Source organism: Anomaloglossus baeobatrachus, chromosome 3 (assembly GCF_048569485.1).
Source record: "Anomaloglossus baeobatrachus isolate aAnoBae1 chromosome 3, aAnoBae1.hap1, whole genome shotgun sequence".
Lineage (NCBI taxonomy): Eukaryota > Metazoa > Chordata > Amphibia > Anura > Aromobatidae > Anomaloglossus > Anomaloglossus baeobatrachus.
In genome coordinates, this window is record NC_134355.1 from 635,774,495 (window position 1) to 635,792,082 (window position 17,588).

Sequence of the window (17,588 nt, forward strand, 5' to 3'; positions counted from 1 at the left end):
TCCCGGGGTGTCTCGAGCGGCACTCCTCGCCCGTGAGTGAAAGGGGTTTGTTGGGTGTGGGGATTGTTATAGTTCGTGACGCCACCCACGGTTGTGGTGATTGCACCACCGCTGCTTTGGATGGGGATCCCGGGGATGGTAATGGGAGCAGCCAGGTGTTGTGTTGCCCCTCCGTGGGTAGGGGTTGGTGATCCCGGGGCCCGGTGAAGAGATGTAAAGTGTAGGGCCTGGAGGGCGCAGGGACGCGGGGGCAGCGCTGTGCCTTGCGGCACTGTGGTACTCACTCAGCCTGAGACACGGACACAGTTTGTACGGTAAACCAACGGCTGGTAGGACGGTCCCACAGACGGCTGCACCTGCACTCCCGGTAGGTGACGGTGACGTCTCTCTTCCTTGCACCTGTGTTGACTGATGGTAGCGGTGGATTCCCTCCGGTTACCCGCTCCCCGACTGCAATCTGGGCCGGAGGAGCTCTACACTTTGCCCGCAGGCGCTGGCCCTGGGGAAACTGGTGCCCTGGCGGTGGCGGTGTCTCCCCTGTAACGGTCGGGCTGTTGCCGTCAATCGGGACTTGGTTGCTGGGGGATCTACGTCCCCTTCACTGACGGATTCGGCAAATTGGGCGACTCCTAGCCTTGCCGGGGTCCGAGAGGCCCCTGCCCTGGTGCTGACTGTCCTTCGGAACACTGCTCCAGACCACCGGGCACACAGCCAACGGGGTCCTTCCAGGAACTTCCAAACGGTCCCCCTCCGGACAGTCACCGCCGTCGCTGACCTTGCTGTTCTAGCCCTACACACAGCTGGGCTCTCAGGCTTCGCACTCTCTCTGTGCTGTCACCACTTCTTGCTTTCCTCCTTTACTCCTTTTCTTTCCTCCACTTTCACTTCTCTGCTGTTTACTTAGCTCCTCACTCAAGCTCCCCCTGAGCTTTTCTGCCTGGTAACTTCCTGCCTCCAGAGTTGTGAGCTCCTTGGTGGGCGGAGCCAACCGCCTGGCCCACCCCCTGGTGTGCATCAACAGACTCCTGGAGGAAGGCAACAAGGATTTCTGGTTAGCAGATGTGCCTACCTGGAGTGTGGGGTGTGGTGGTGTTGTGACCTGTGTCCCCTGGCTTGCCCAGGGCGACACATTCCCCCTTAGCAAAATGCAGACCGTCCGCGGGCTGCCGTCCTACACCGGTTTTATTTTTCTGTGAAAAAGGGGATAACAGGTTCAACATAACATCAATAACATTTTTAATAAATTCTTCCCAAGACGGGAGGCACATTTACTTTTAACATTTCAACGGTGTACGGTTACGGTTTCCGCTCTCTCCCACCCAAGTAACCTGGCCCTGATGCTGCCCCTAAAACCCAGGCAGCACCCCTTGACCCACAGTCCAGCACACGGTACCCGAGCGGGATCTGTCCTTGCCCTCCAGAGGGTAGCCACCGGTCCTTTTGTGGCTGGGCCCTGGCCTGCTCTGCTCAGGGCCCTCCCTCCAACCTGCCTCTCCGGAGGCGGCCTGCGGAAACGGCAACGGCACCCAACATATTTACAAGCCACTAACGTTTGTGGTTGCCCTGCAGAGTTCACGGGCTTGTCCATAGCTAGTTCCCATGCATATTAAACGGTCCCCACGGGGACAACGGTGCCGGCTCCAGCCGGTTGCAAATCAACAAAATAAATCAGGTGACTTCTTCGGATCATTTTCATCATCTTGTTCAACTTTGGCAAAACTTTGCAAACAAGCAGGTGGTCCCAACGGGGACGGTGCTGCGGGCCTCCATTGCCCTACTCCGGTCTTTCAAGCGCTGGGGTTGCTGGCAAGGGGTAGAGGTCTGCGCTCGCTCGGGCCTCCGGGCCCCTCCTGAGGTTAACGTCCAGCGCAAACCACCCTCGCTCCCCAAAGTGCCGGGTATACTGCACGATATCTCCCGGCATCAGATTACGGCCAGGATGTTCTTCGGGCAGGTGAGCATGCACGTCCCGCCGGGCTACAAACACCTCGGCCTCCAGGCCCGGCTCATAGATGAACCCGTAGCCCCGGCGGACATCAAACCGCCTCACCTGTCCCTCGTACAGCGGTCCCCGGTCACGGAACGTCGCTTGCCGGAGATTCTCCTTCTCCCGGATCGCTCTGGCCACCAGCTCAGCCTTCTTCCTCTCTCTCTCGGCGATCTCCAGACCCAGCGGTACCGGCTCCCTATCCCAGTACGGCGCTGCTGCCAGCGCCGGCGCACGGGTCGGGCCCCGCGGGACATCCTGAACGTTACCCACTGTCAGGAAGGTGGGTGGCGTATCCCGCGGTGTCATGGCCTTGGGTGCTGCCCTGCAGCAACAACCCGGCGCTACCTCAGCCGAGGTGTGGGGGATGGGCCTAGGGGCTTTCCGCTGCTGGGCCTTCGGCCCGGAGCGGGTCATCGGCTCCGGCTCGGGGAGTTTCTCAGGGGATGCCTCCGGTTCGGTCTTCGGAGTCTTCCACGGCAACACTGCGGACTTGCTGCGGGCTCCGGCTACAGGTTGGCCCGCTTGGGCGGGGACGCTGGGTACTGCTACCGGTTGCGGTGGTAGCAGGCCTAGTGGCGGGATCACGGCCTCCGGGACGGGTGGCGAGGGAGGCAGCGAAGGGAGAGGGCTTGGACCGGGCCCCACAGCCGCGATGACCGGCCCCTCAAGGGCGTCGGGACGTGGGTCACTCACCCTCCCTTTCTCCGCTTCCTCCTCGCGTCTCCGCACGGTGGCTACAACGTCCGCCATGTCGGCCTCCCACTCCTCCATGAGGAGCTGCATCTTCACCTGCAGCCGTTGGTAGAGCTGCGCGGTCCGGATCTCCACCCACGCCGCGGTTCCAGGCGCGGGGGGTACGGTGTCGCGGGACGGCATCCACATGATGGCTGGTTCGTTTGTTTCCAGGAACGGGATATTTGCAGAGTCCTGGCGTCCCTGCTTTTATAGCCGCAGCTACATGCGGCCAGCCGCCATCGCGTCCCCCTTAGCTCTTTTCGGCCCCTCCTTCCTCGGGGCGGGGTTTTGGCCTTCGCGCCTCTACTGCTCGAGAAGACGCTCGAGCGGGAACTTTTCGCGCCAAAGATGGCGGCTTCTGAAATTTTTCTGCCGGATACTTCCGGCGGTAACAAGGCGCACCTCTACCAGACGGCAGAGCGGTAAGATCCTGTTCGTGACGCCAAGTTGTCGCGGGCGGGGAGGAGGGTGTCAGCACACCGCGCTCACCCCTTCTGCTCGGGTCCGGCAGCTGCTCCTGGTGGCTCGAGCCGTAGGCCGGATCCCGGGGTGTCTCGAGCGGCACTCCTCGCCCGTGAGTGAAAGGGGTTTGTTGGGTGTGGGGATTGTTATAGTTCGTGACGCCACCCACGGTTGTGGTGATTGCACCACCGCTGCTTTGGATGGGGATCCCGGGGATGGTAATGGGAGCAGCCAGGTGTTGTGTTGCCCCTCCGTGGGTAGGGGTTGGTGATCCCGGGGCCCGGTGAAGAGATGTAAAGTGTAGGGCCTGGAGGGCGCAGGGACGCGGGGGCAGCGCTGTGCCTTGCGGCACTGTGGTACTCACTCAGCCTGAGACACGGACACAGTTTGTACGGTAAACCAACGGCTGGTAGGACGGTCCCACAGACGGCTGCACCTGCACTCCCGGTAGGTGACGGTGACGTCTCTCTTCCTTGCACCTGTGTTGACTGATGGTAGCGGTGGATTCCCTCCGGTTACCCGCTCCCCGACTGCAATCTGGGCCGGAGGAGCTCTACACTTTGCCCGCAGGCGCTGGCCCTGGGGAAACTGGTGCCCTGGCGGTGGCGGTGTCTCCCCTGTAACGGTCGGGCTGTTGCCGTCAATCGGGACTTGGTTGCTGGGGGATCTACGTCCCCTTCACTGACGGATTCGGCAAATTGGGCGACTCCTAGCCTTGCCGGGGTCCGAGAGGCCCCTGCCCTGGTGCTGACTGTCCTTCGGAACACTGCTCCAGACCACCGGGCACACAGCCAACGGGGTCCTTCCAGGAACTTCCAAACGGTCCCCCTCCGGACAGTCACCGCCGTCGCTGACCTTGCTGTTCTAGCCCTACACACAGCTGGGCTCTCAGGCTTCGCACTCTCTCTGTGCTGTCACCACTTCTTGCTTTCCTCCTTTACTCCTTTTCTTTCCTCCACTTTCACTTCTCTGCTGTTTACTTAGCTCCTCACTCAAGCTCCCCCTGAGCTTTTCTGACTGGTAACTTCCTGTCTCCAGAGTTGTGAGCTCCTTGGTGGGCGGAGCCAACCGCCTGGCCCACCCCCTGGTGTGCATCAACAGACTCCTGGAGGAAGGCAACAAGGATTTCTGGTTAGCAGATGTGCCTACCTGGAGTGTGGGGTGTGGTGGTGTTGTGACCTGTGTCCCCTGGCTTGCCCAGGGCGACACAAGAGCCCATTCACTTGCCAACTTTGATTGTTTACGAGTCTGGAAAGTGCGATTCTTTTAGGCGGTTGTCTTCTTTCTTTAGGGAATAAGCTTAGCAGTACATAGAGAATAATAAATGTAAGCAGATAATTTGAACCTTTGTAAATATGGTCTGTAGCCACCACTACAGGACTGGTTCTGCACCATGAGACTAGCAGATCAGATAAGAAAATGTGCATATGACGTTTGGACCTGTCTCCCCCTATACATCTTTCCCTCAGCATGCAGCTTCCACATGCTCTGATATACATCTTTCCCTCAGCATGCAGCTTTCCCATGATATCAGAGCAAGGGAAAGCTGGGTGCTGAGGGAAAGAACCTTTTTCCCCTCAGCACAAAACTTTTCCATCCCATGCTTGTATTTTTGTCCCCCCTCATATATAGCTCTCCAAATACTATAATGCCCCCCACATAGTCTTCCATATAGTATAATGGTTCACACATAGCCCTTTATATATAAGAATGCAGCTCCATAGTCCTCCTTGTATTATAATGCATTTCCCATAGTTTTCCATGTATAAGGTAGGCCTCATAGCCCTCCAATTATAATAATGTACCTCTCATAGTCCTCCATGTATTATAATTCACCCCATAGTCCTCCATATATTATACTGCACCCCATAGTCCTCCACATATTATAATGCACCCCGATAGTTCATGCATAAAATAACCCCATTAGTCCTCCATATAATATATTGCAGCCACATAGTCCTGCATGTACTATAATGCAGCCCCCATAGTCCTATATGTATTATAATGCAGCCCCCATAGTCCTTCATATTGTATTATTCCCCCGATAGTCCTCCATATATTATAATGCACCCCCATAGTCTATGTATAACATAACCCCATTAGTCCACCATATAATATAATGCACCCCCATAGTCTATGTATAACATAACCCCATAAGTCCATCATATAATATAATGCAGCCCCGTAGTCTATGTATAACATAACCCCATAAGTCCATCATATAATATAATGCAGCCCCGTAGTCTATGTATAACATAACCCCATAAGTCCATCATATAATATAATGCAGCCCCGTAGTCTATGTATAACATAACCCCATAAGTCCATCATATAATATAATGCAGCCCCGTAGTCTATGTATAACATAACCCCATAAGTCCATCATATAATATAATGCAGCTGACTCGCCCACCCCAGGGCTATGGGACACCCGGTGCCGGGCCGGACTAGTCCGGTGGTAGTCAGTGGTGGCTGGGCCCGGCTCCGTGGCCCTGGTGGGTGTCAGTTGAATATGTGGCTTGCTTGTTAATGGTTGTGTTCGTGACGCCACCTGTGGCATGCGGCTATTAAGCCGCCGCTGCTGTGTGAGGCCTCCGGGATGATGATATAGCAGCTATGGTAGTACTGCTCCCCACAGGTGGAGCAATGCCCGGGGCACAGTTGGTGCTTGTGAAAGTCTATGGTGCTGTGTGACTAACACGGTGCAGGGCCGACAGGCGAGGAAAGAACCAGGCACAAACAACAGTCTCTTTACCTTTTCCTCTTTTACTCTGGGAACAGTCCAGTCCTGGGAGACCGTTACAGGTGGTGATGGGGATCCGGTCGGCCTGGAGGTACTTGGGGTGATCTTTCTGGCCAGCTGAGTATGAGGCCTACTCCTGTACCTTCCTTGGTGATGATAGGACCCTGCTTCTCTGAATCCAGCAATGGCCCTCTTCGCTGCTGGGACCAATGGCACGTCCCTTCCCTCTGTAGGTGGCTGCGCAGGCCCACTCTCTGGTGCTTCCCCGCTGGGGTCTACACCGGGCCCTGATGCTGCAGCTGTACCTTGGATGTGTCTGGGCCAGGGGCTTGCAGCTCTCCTGCCCTTCGGATTCGGCTACCAGGGACGGATTTTATACCCTGGCAACCACAGACTCCGATGTCCGAGTCTCTCCACTGCCTCTCAGCTACTCCTGCTTCTCTGGGCCAAACTGCTCCAGCTCTAGGCCCCAGATTCACAGGACAGCTCACTCTGCGTCTGTTCACTTCTACTGCTCCCTACAGACTAACTAACTCCTCCCCCAGGTCAGGCTTAAGGAAGCTCCCTGAAACTTCAGGTTCAGAGCTCCCCCTACTGGCCTGAGGGAGAAACTGCGGTGGATGTTAACTTACTGGCCAGTAGATTTCCCCATTACCTCCAGGCTCAGCATTAACCCTCAGGAGGGCAATGCCGTTGTGGCGACCAGGTCCTAGGGCGCCACACTCCCCCTTAGTTGAATTCAGTACTCCCGGACTGTAGAAACAAAACATAACATGTCATACATTTCATCCCAATATGGGAGGCACATTCTCTTTAACGTTACAATCTTAAACCTTTCTATGAGAGTCCAGTGTGGCTCCCTGCCGGGTGTCCATTACACTGCTCCATGGGGGACCCGCCGCGTTCAAACCCCCAACGTAGGCTCTGGGCGTGCGTCAGAGCATTGATGACCCCACTCTATGCACGCCGGACGGGTTTTTCTTCAGGGGTGTTGAGCACACTGGTGCTAACTATGAACAATTTGGGTGTTGGCCACCCATAGTCCAGTGGCCCAATTGTCCATTTTCGCAATCAAAGAAAAAGAAAACATTTTGTACACAACATGACAGACATTCTGCATAACTATTTACACTCTAATAAGTACTCTTTACTTTATACGGTAGACTCCCTATACCTTAGAGGGGGTTGTCCCCGAGTGCTGCGCTGGGACCTACGTAGCTCTGGTGTTTGCCCCTGACTACGTGGTGCGTCTTCTATCTCAGCACTACAGGTGGGCCTAACCCCAATAGGTAAGCGTGATGGTTGCCTTTGTGGTCTAAGATTCGCCAAGGGTATGACAGGTTCACCACTGACAGGGGGTTGATCCTCCTGTTCCACTGCTGGCGTGTCATCTCGTGCTGGAGCGGACGATTCTTTAGGTGGATCCGGAACCTTTTCTGTTTCTGGCTCGACCAACTGCGGAAACGTCAAAACTGGTACCACTATGGCATTGTTGATTCGGGTCCAAGTTTTGGGGAACTTTCCAAGGATGGTTTGAATCATCTCCCCCTCTTTCTCTTGACGTTGGGGACTTCCTTGTACTCCTTCCATTTCTCTTTGGATTCGGCACCGTTCAGGGCACGCTTTCAGGCGGTCTCGGGAAATTGCTTGGCAGGTCTTGCCTTCATCTTTGCTGATGAGGCATACCTTACTATTGTCAAAGTTGGAGGGGATAATGGTGTAGGGCTCGTTTTCCCACTGATCATCCAACTTATGCGTCTTCCGCTTCTTCTTGAGGACTTGTTCTCCAGGTGCTAAGGGAGTTGCTGGGGCTGTTTGATTGTAATGCTGTTCTTGTCTCGTTCTTGCTTGAGACAGGCTCCTTTCCACGCACTCCTGGACCTTACGGTACCGCTGCTGCCGTTCTGCATCCCAATCCTCTATTTCTTGAACCGCCTCAGGCGACACAGTCCCCATCTCAAAGTCTACAGGCAACTTGCCTGGTCTGGCTCGCATCAGGTAAGCGGGGCTGCAGTTGGTCGAATTCACTGGGATGTGGTTGTACAGGTCTACCAGATCTGGCAACTTTTCTGGCCATTGGTTCCTCTCTTCCAGCGGTAGGGTCTTCAGCATATCAATAACCACATGGTTCATCTTCTCGCACAGTCCATTGGTCTGGGGGTGGTACGGTGTGGTTCGAATTTTCTTACAACCGTACATGTTACAGAACTCTTGGAACACTTCAGCCTCGAATGCAGGACCCTGATCTGTCAGTACCCTCTCCGGATAGCCGTGCGGTCGATAAAAGGATGCCTGGAACGCTCTAGCTGCCGTCCTGGCTGTCTGGTCCTTCACAGGCACTACTACCAGGAAACGAGAGTAATGGTCCACAATGGTGAGGGCGTACACATAGCCTGACCGACTTGGTGTTAACTTCACGTGGTCCAGGGCCACCAACTCCAGGGGCTGCTTCGTGACAATTGGCTGTAGGGGAGACCTTTGGCTGGCATCATCCTTCCGCCTCAAGTTACACGGGCCACAGTCTCGGCACCATTTCTCGATCATCTTCCTCATGTGCACCCAGTAGAACCGATCACGGAGTAAGGCCTCCAACTTCTTCCACCCGAAGTGTCCTGCGTTATCATGATACGCTGCTAGGACCATTGGAGCATCCCTCTGCGGAACCACTATCTGCCAGACAAGTTCATTTGTTCGATAGTTGACATATCTCTTGCAGAGCTTGCCCTGGTAGGTGAACAGTCGTCCCCTCTCCTTCCACAGCTGCTGGGCTTCCTCTGGAGCGTCTGGGCCAAGATGGGTCTCAGCTTGCGCTAGCTTCTCCTTGACCAATCGCACGGCCGGGTCACCATTCTGGGTTTCTTCCCAATTATGGTGGAGTAATGGATTGACCGAGACCTCGTGCTGGTTTAAGCGCTTCACTCCCACAGCATGCTCACACTGTGAAACACCCTGGTGATGGAAAGCCGGTAACTCTATTTCTTCGAGTTCATCCAGGTCTTCTCCAGACTCGGGTAAGTGAGGCATTCTGGACAGCGCATCAGCATTGTTATTCTTCTTGCCAGCCCGATACTTGATGGTAAAGTCAAAGTTAGACAGCCGGGCCATCCATCGCTGTTCCATCGCACCTAACTTGGCTGTTGCCAGGTGTGTCAACGGATTGTTGTCCGTGAAGATGGTAAACTTGGCCGATGCCAGATAGTGCTTGAAGCGTTCAGTCACTGCCCACACAATAGCGAGGAACTCCAGCTTGAAGGAACTGTAGTTTTCTGGATTCCTTTCTGTGGGCCGTAGCTTCCTACTGGCGTACGCGATCACCCTCTCTCTGCCTCCCTGCACCTGGGACAGAACTGCTCCCAGTCCCACGTTGCTGGCGTCTGTGTACAGTATAAACGGTTGGCTGTAGTCAGGGTAGGCCAGAATTTCTTCTCCCGTGAGAGCCCCTTTCAGCCGGACAAAGGATGTCTCCAGTTGGCTGCTCCATTCAAATGGAGGGCTCTGCTTCTTAGCCTGCTTCGGCTGGCCCACCAGGAGATCTTGAAGGGGCGCTGCTATCTTGGTAAACCCATCGATGAACCTTCGGTAGTAGCCCACCAGTCCAAGGAACTGCCGCACCTCCTTCACCGTGGTGGGTCTTGGCCAGTCCTTGATTACCGTGACTTTCTCCGGATCAGGTGCCACGCCTTCTGCGCTGACCACATGACCCAGGTACTGTACCTTTGGCTTCAAGAGGTGACATTTGGACGGCTTGATCTTCAGGCCATATTTCGACAAGGACTCAAACACTTCTGCTAAGTGCTTCAGGTGGTCCTCATAAGTCTTGGAGTAGACTATTACGTCATCCAGGTACAGCAGCACGGTTTCGAAGTTGTGGTGGCCCAAGCAGCACTCCATCAACCTTTGGAATGTCCCTGGGGCGTTGCAGAGCCCGAATGGCATGCAATTGAACTCACAGAGACCCATTGGTGTCGTGAATGCAGTCTTCTCCTTGTCCGCCTCTGCCACGGGAACCTGCCAATACCCACTGGTGAGATCCAAGGTGGAGAAATAGTTAGCTGACTTTAAGGCTGTTAGTGACTCCTCTATTCTGGGTAGTGGATAGGCATCTTTATGTGTAATGCGGTTAATTTGCCTGTAATCTACACACATTCTCATTGTACCATCTTTTTTCTTTACGAGCACTAGTGGAGCTGCCCAGGGGCTACAACTATCTCTGATAACCCCAGCCTCCTTCATTTCCCGTAACATTTCCTTGGCACACTGATACTGTGCGGGGGGTACAGGGCGGTATCTTTCTTTAATGGGATGATGATCACCCGTGGGGATTTGATGTTGAACCCCTTTCACCTGCCCAAAATCTAGGGGGTGTTTGCTGAAGACCCGCTCGTATTCCTGTACCACCCGGTAAACCCCATGCTTTTGGTGTGAGGGGGTGGAGTCGGTGCCCACATGTAATTTTTGGCACCAGTCTCCCGGCTGCCCCTTGGAGCCATTGTCTTCCGCCTGGTCGGACGGGATCAAGGGTTCCACTGCTTTAATGGTATTGTTGCTGACAGTGTACAATTTTGCCACGGTGGCATACCGGGGCAATTTGGCCTCCTCCTCCCCACAATTCAGGACACGGACGGGCACTCTCCCCTTGCGGACGTCCGCTACCCCTCTGGCTATCAGGACTCCAGGCCTACTGTCTGAATACATTGGTTCTACCAAGGCATGGTAATCCTGACCCTTGAGGCCTATTGCTGCCCGACACCATATCAACATTTCACTTCTTGGGGGTATTACAATGGGGAGGGAGTCACTTACCCTCACACTGCCAATTTCTCCTCCGGCCAGCTCTACCTGCTGCCTCCTCATCAGGGCTCTGATCTCCCTCTGTAGGACACGCTGCTGCCCGGAGCTGGCAGTTTCAGACGCCTGTTGTAACAAAATTATCACTTCGGCAATACAATTTTCTATCACATTTGTACCAAGAGTTAGCAGTGGGTCAGATTCTTTGCGATCAATATCTACAATTATCATCCCCTGACATGGCAATTCCACCCGCCCCACTTTAATGGTTACTTCTTTGTACCCAATCTGAGGTAAGGGCTGACCATTACTGGCCACAATTGTTAAATCGTCATCTGGGCCATGGTCAATGTCTGAATCGGCCCAATATCTTTTGTACAGTTTGTGGGGGATGGTTGTTACCTGGGATCCTGTATCCAGGAGGGCATTCAAAGGGATCCCATCCAGCACAATAGGAAGGACCGGTCGTCCTCCCACATACTTGCTGCGGCTGGGGGTTGAGCCGGGCTTCCTTACACCTGGGGGTCGGCTCCTGGCCCCAGGCTCGGCCCATTTAAAGGACAGCGTCGTGCAATGTGGCCCGCCTGGTTGCAGTTGCGGCAGATCGGTTGTCCTGTTGAATCATACCGGTCTGTGTCTCTGCCTCGGGTCGGCGGAATCCTTCTCTGTCGCATCCATGGGACGTCCTCTGGGCTGGAGGCCAACTCGATTTTCGCAGGCGAGGGGGTCATTTGTAGAGACTGCACGGTCTTGGCAAGGGCAGCTACAGTCTTGGTCAGCTCCTGGACCTGTTGTCTGAGCTCCGCAGTGGGATCCTTGTCCAGGGACTGCGCCTCAGCCCCTGCAGTGGCTCGTGTTGCAGGCACCACCCCGGGGTACGTGATAGCAAGAGGCCGGAGGGGTACTGGGTCATTCGGCGTAGATTCTCTCAGTACCCTGATGGCCTGGTCCTTAAACTTGGCAAAGTCCAGAGCAGGGTTCTGCAGGACCAGGATACGCAGCTGGGTCCTGTGGGCATCTGACAGGAGCCCCTCTATGAACTGCTCAGTTAGGAGTTTGTCTTCTTCACGTACACCCTCTGGGTCCACCTGTTTAACTGCTTTCAGGGCCTCTTGCAGGTTTAGGGCATAGTCCCTTATGCTGTCTGTGGCCCGCTGCTTGCACCCAAAGAATCTCATCTTTATCTCTGCTGCGGTGCGGGTGTCAAACGTACTCTTTAACTTGGCCAGTATCTGGGCTGCTGTCCCTTTATCTGTATCAGGCCATGACTTCGCTTCACGCTGGGCTGCGCCGGCTAGCTGTCCCATTAATATGCCCACCTTCTGGCTCTCAGTCAGCGGATACACCCGGAATAAGCTGTGCAGGCTTTCTCTGAAGTCACTCAAGGTATGGGACTCTCCGGAGTATTGCGGCAGCCATTCTGCTCCCGGTATGTATGGCATGGTGATCGGCATTACCGGCGCTACAGCGGGGGCTGGGGCGACGGCGACTGGGATTGCTTCTGCTGGTGCTGCGGCGTCTCGGGCTACGGCATCCACCTGCCCTCCCTCTGAGTCGGACATCTTCCTCCCCCTTAGTGAACCTTACCAGGCTCCGTTCACTTTTCAAATTTTCTTCCGGGTCGCGCGGGGTTAACAGCGCTCCGCTCTGATGGCGCGCTCCCTTCGCGCTCTTTGTCAGGCACGCCCCCCTTCTTCCTGCGCTCGGCGAGGCTAATGGCGGCGGTGGTCTGCAGCCAGTACACAGTCTTCTAAGCACAATTCCGGCAGGCGCACAGTACCCGGTGTGACCGGGCACGAAATCCTGTTCGTGACGCCAAAAGTTGACTCGCCCACCCCAGGGCTATGGGACACCCGGTGCCGGGCCGGACTAGTCCGGTGGTAGTCAGTGGTGGCTGGGCCCGGCTCCGTGGCCCTGGTGGGTGTCAGTTGAATATGTGGCTTGCTTGTTAATGGTTGTGTTCGTGACGCCACCTGTGGCATGCGGCTATTAAGCCGCCGCTGCTGTGTGAGGCCTCCGGGATGATGATATAGCAGCTATGGTAGTACTGCTCCCCACAGGTGGAGCAATGCCCGGGGCACAGTTGGTGCTTGTGAAAGTCTATGGTGCTGTGTGACTAACACGGTGCAGGGCCGACAGGCGAGGAAAGAACCAGGCACAAACAACAGTCTCTTTACCTTTTCCTCTTTTACTCTGGGAACAGTCCAGTCCTGGGAGACCGTTACAGGTGGTGATGGGGATCCGGTCGGCCTGGAGGTACTTGGGGTGATCTTTCTGGCCAGCTGAGTATGAGGCCTACTCCTGTACCTTCCTTGGTGATGATAGGACCCTGCTTCTCTGAATCCAGCAATGGCCCTCTTCGCTGCTGGGACCAATGGCACGTCCCTTCCCTCTGTAGGTGGCTGCGCAGGCCCACTCTCTGGTGCTTCCCCGCTGGGGTCTACACCGGGCCCTGATGCTGCAGCTGTACCTTGGATGTGTCTGGGCCAGGGGCTTGCAGCTCTCCTGCCCTTCGGATTCGGCTACCAGGGACGGATTTTATACCCTAGCAACCACAGACTCCGATGTCCGAGTCTCTCCACTGCCTCTCAGCTACTCCTGCTTCTCTGGGCCAAACTGCTCCAGCTCTAGGCCCCAGATTCACAGGACAGCTCACTCTGCGTCTGTTCACTTCTACTGCTCCCTACAGACTAACTAACTCCTCCCCCAGGTCAGGCTTAAGGAAGCTCCCTGAAACTTCAGGTTCAGAGCTCCCCCTACTGGCCTGAGGGAGAAACTGCGGTGGATGTTAACTTACTGGCCAGTAGATTTCCCCATTACCTCCAGGCTCAGCATTAACCCTCAGGAGGGCAATGCCGTTGTGGCGACCAGGTCCTAGGGCGCCACACAGCCTCATAGTCTATGTATAACATAACCCCATAAGTCCACCATATAACATAATGCAGCCCCGTAGTCCTGCATGTATTATAATGCAACCCCCATAGTTCTATATGTACTATAACGCAGCCCCCATAGTCCTATATGTATTATAATGCAGCCCCCATAGTCCTTCATATTGAATTATGTAGCCCCATAGTGCTCCATGGATAATGCACTCCATAGGCCTCTGGTCATCGTGTACTCACTGATTAAAAAAAAAACAACAAAAAAACTAGTACTCACCTCTCCTCTCCTTGTTCCCCAGCTGCTCCGGTCAGGGCATCCTCCTGTCCTTTGCTCTGCATATCTCAATATCCACTAACCAAGCCGGTCATGCTCACTAACCTGGAAGGAGCCAATACATTCTAGGCTGAAGCATCTCAGCACAGCAGGCACACAGTAGTGATGTCACCGCGCTCCGTTGCGCTGAGACATCGAATGCTGGCACAGGGGGAGAATGATGAAGGATAAAACGGTGTGCCCCACTTCATTCTTCTTCATTGCTTAGTGAGAAGATGAGTGACTGGGGCCTGGTGCCATCACTGGCACCGTGCCCCCTGACTCACGGGCACCATAGCAGCCGCACAGTCTGATGTTTCAGCGCAGCTCCTCTCTCACTGAGAGAAGCCATCTACTTCTCTTCAGGGCAGGTGCCAGGCTCCTAACCCTGCCGAACCCGGCCATGGTCGCGTTCTGTGTTACCGTGGTCGTTACGCCCCTGCCAGTAGGTCAGTTAACTAAGATAACTGAAGAGCAAAACACAATGACTCTGGCCCTATAGAAACTATCATACCATGATCACTAGTGGCCAATCTTTCTGGATCTAAAAATGGTGAACATTGTCCTGGGACGGCAGATACACAGAGCACACCTGTTTATTCTGTATCTCGGATAGTAGATCAAAAAATGAGCTCGGGTTGAGAAAACAATGGCCTCTTAGAAAACACATGGTAGTAGGAGAAAACAATGTAATTGCAGAATCATTGATTGACAGGAATAAGATCATTCTACCACCACTGCACATTGAATAAAGTAGACTGTAAAGGCTCTAAAAAAAGAGGGAAAATACTTTGACTATGTACAAAACTTCCAACGCTCACCATGGATAAGCTAAAGGCGGGTATTTTCGACAGTCCTCATAGCAGAGGACTCATAAAAGACCCACACTTAAGAGTCATTGAACGTTAAGGCAGATGCATGGTCTCCTTTCACTATGGTTGTACTGAATTTTCTTGGTAAACCTAAAGTACTGTAGATAGTTACACTGAACTAGTAGAAAGAATGCTATTTTCTTTCCATTACCTTGGCTGTACATTGAGTATCAAGGTGCATTATCTCCATAGCCACTTGGATCATTTCCCAGAAAACATTGGTAAAATGAAGAGCAAGGAAAACGGATCCACCACGCTTTAGGAACTGTAAAGGAAAGACACCAACAACACTGGGATACCCACATGATGTCGGATTAGGTTTGTCAAAGTGAAAGAAAGCCACGGACCCACTTGGGGGGAGGGGCGACATGACCAAGGGGGAGGTAGGGAGTGATGGGTTAATAGGGACAGTGGTGTATATGCCTAATATGGCTTTGGGGGATGGTTTTAGCCGGGGAGGAAGAGGAGGAGCAGGGAAAGGGTTAGTCTGGGAGAGGAAGGAGTTACCTCCTCTTCTGTTTCCGGACGCCGAACGATCCCCGCCCACCCTCCCTTTGTGTTGTCATGTGGGAGATGTGTTTTTGGGTAGTTGGGATACCTTTTGTCACAGTAGCGGTGGGGGTAGGTCTGGTCCAGAGGTTTGGAAGTGATTGGTGGCTGGACCGGGAGTCATTGTCTTGGTATGGTGGCTCTCGGTTTCCGGGATGTGGCAGGCACGGGGTTCTGCCAAAGTGTGGGGGTCAATCCGTGGGTGATTGGCACCTCGTCTCTGGGTCGGTGTGTTGCGGCCGGGGACAGGGGGAGTAGTAGTTAGTGGACTGGGCCTACCCCGGGGGGTATTGTAAATGTTATTGTCTATTGTTACCGTTATGTGGTTGTTTTGGGTCGCCCGTTGGACGGCGTCCCTAAGGTACTAGTCTGTGAAACAATAGGCAATAAAAAGGCTGCTGTGGCCATTTGAACCAAGTCGCATGCAGTCCGTGTGTTTATTTTTAGAGGATAAGGGGGTTTGGTTACACAGACATCACGACCGGAGAATCCTCCCTCAGCTGGTCATGCCCTGGCACAACTCCTTGAATTAAATCTTTAAAGGGATGCTTTTGCTAAGTATCTTGGTTATTGAACAAATGTCTCAATGACAACTTTTTATGGATGTTTAATTCCTATTTTGTGATGTAAATTCATCATAAATAAAATAAATCTACCTGAATGAATTTGTTTTAATAACCAGGAAGGCAAACATAATAATAGTAGACAGCAGTCCTAGTTTTTCGATCAGTCATATGCATATACAAGTACATCTCAATAAATTAGAATATCCTTAGCAAGTTAATTTATTTCAGCAATTCAATACAAAAAGGGATACACATCTATTATATAGAGTCATTACACACAGAGGGATCTATTCCTATATATTATATAGAGTCATTACACACAGAGGGATCTATTCCTATATATTATATAGAGTCATTACACACAGAGGGATCTATTTCTATATATTATATAGAGTCATTACACACAGAGGGATCTATTCCTATATATTATATAGGGTCATTACACACAGAGGGATCTGTTCCTATATATTATATAGTCATTACACACAGAGGGATCTATTTCAAGTGTTTATTTCTGTTAATGTTGATGAATATGGCTTACAGCCAATAAAAACCCAAAAGTCATTACCTCAGAAAATTAGAATAATTACCACAAAACACCTGCAAAGGCTTCCTAAGCATTTAAAATGGTTCCTTAGTCTTGTTTAGTAGGCTACACAATCAATCTAATTTTCTGAGATAATGACTTTTAGGTTTTCACTGGCTGTAAGCCATAATCATCAACATTAACAGACATAAACACTTGAAATAGATCACTCTGTGTGTAATGACTCTATATAATATATAGAAATAGATCCCTCTGTGTGTAATGACTCTATATAATATATAGGAATAGATCCCTCTATGTGTAATGACTCTATATAATATATAGGTATAGATCCCACTGTGTGTAATGACTCTATATAATATATAGAAATAGATCCCTCTGTGTGTAATGACTCTATATAATATATAGGAATAGATCCCACTGTGTGTAATGACTCTATATATTATATAGGAATAGATCCCAGTGTGTGTAATGACTCTATATAATATATAGGAATAGATCATTCTGTGTGTAATGACTCTATTAATATATAGAAATAGATTCCTCTGTGTGTATTGAATCTATATAATGTATAGGAATAGATCCCTCTGTGTGTAATGACTCTATATAATATATAGAAATAGATCCCTCTGTGTGTAATGACTCTATATAATATATAGGAATAGATTCCTCTGTGTGTAATGACTATATAATATATAAGAATACATCCCTCTGTGTGTAATGACTCTATATAATATATAGGAATAGATCCCTCTGTGTGTAATGACTCTATATAATATATAAGAATAAATCCCTCTGTGTGTAATGACTCTATATAATATATAGGAATAGATTCCTCTGTGTGTAATGACTATATAATATATACGAATAGATCCCTCTGTGTGTAATGACTCTATATAATATATAGGAATAGATCCCTCTGTGTGTAATGACTCTATATAATATATAGGAATAGATCCCTCTGTGTGTAATGACTCCATATAATATATAGGAATAGATCCCTCTGTGTATAATGACTCTATATAATATATAAGAATAAATCCCTCTGTGTGTAATGACTCTATATAATATATAGATGTATAGAAATGAATCCCTCAGTGTTTAATGACTCTATTATATATGCATTTCACTTTTTGTA